Raw genomic sequence first — 1,076 nt, forward strand, 5'->3', positions numbered from 1 at the left:
TTTTTTTCTTTTTTCAGTACTGGGGATTGAACTCAGGACCCTGCACTTGCCAGGCAAGCACTTATTCTGCAGAGTTATCTCCCTGGCCCCCAGGAAGGCTATATTCATATTTCTAAGATTTTACAACTAGTTGGGAATATAAATTTACATATTAAAATATGGGATTCCTTGTCAGGTATGTGTGATACAAGTATAATATAGGTCATAATTCTGTTATTCTTAGGAAATTTTTCCATGCTACTGAAATATATATTATATTATATTTATTATAGTTTACTGATTCATATCACTGAGACTTGAGTTTTCTAGATAAGAACTAATGGTAAAACTTAGTGTGTAGTAAAACCAACAAATCAGAAATCAGTGTGTTTTAATGCCTCAAAACCAAATGAATTTAACAAGTACACACATTCCATTTTTGTATGTTTAAAATGGAAATATGGCAGTATAGAGAGATGTATTAGACAGGAAGTCCTTTATTTGGGATTAGTGAAAGACAAATGATAATTCTCCTGTTATTTTCCCACTCCGTTTTCTCAGTGATATGAAAATACAATTTAAATGGGTTATTTTTTGAAGTATAGTTAAAGCATTTACTTTAAAAAATATTCTAATGTATTCTTCCCTATCTTCAAGAAGAATATAGAGAATAACACCATTACTTTTGATTCGTAACATGCTACCTAGAGATTTGATGACCTTGAACCCCGGGTTTCACATACCCATGGTTAACTGTTATCTAAAAATCTTATTTGTCTTGACCTTTCAAAAGACAGGCATCATGTTCATATAGCTTTTTATTTTAATACATCATTGTAGTACAAGTATTTTATTATTATTTGTTGTTGTATGACTCTAACTGTTCCTGATCAACAAATTAAACATTTTTGTGGTTATGTGGATTTAGAAAAATCATAATGTATAGTGTCTGATATTTTGAATGTTGCAGGCATTTACTAGTGTTCCTAGAAGGTATCACCTATGGATAAAGAGGTCCATTTTATATTTATCCATATCTAGAAAAATGTTTTCATTTTAATAAGTTCTGTTTGGAAAATATTTTGGTGGAAAAAAAA

The sequence above is a fragment of the Octodon degus genome, unplaced genomic scaffold (genome assembly GCF_000260255.1).
Source record: "Octodon degus isolate 3935 unplaced genomic scaffold, OctDeg1.0 scaffold00106, whole genome shotgun sequence".
Classification (NCBI taxonomy): Eukaryota; Metazoa; Chordata; class Mammalia; order Rodentia; family Octodontidae; genus Octodon; species Octodon degus.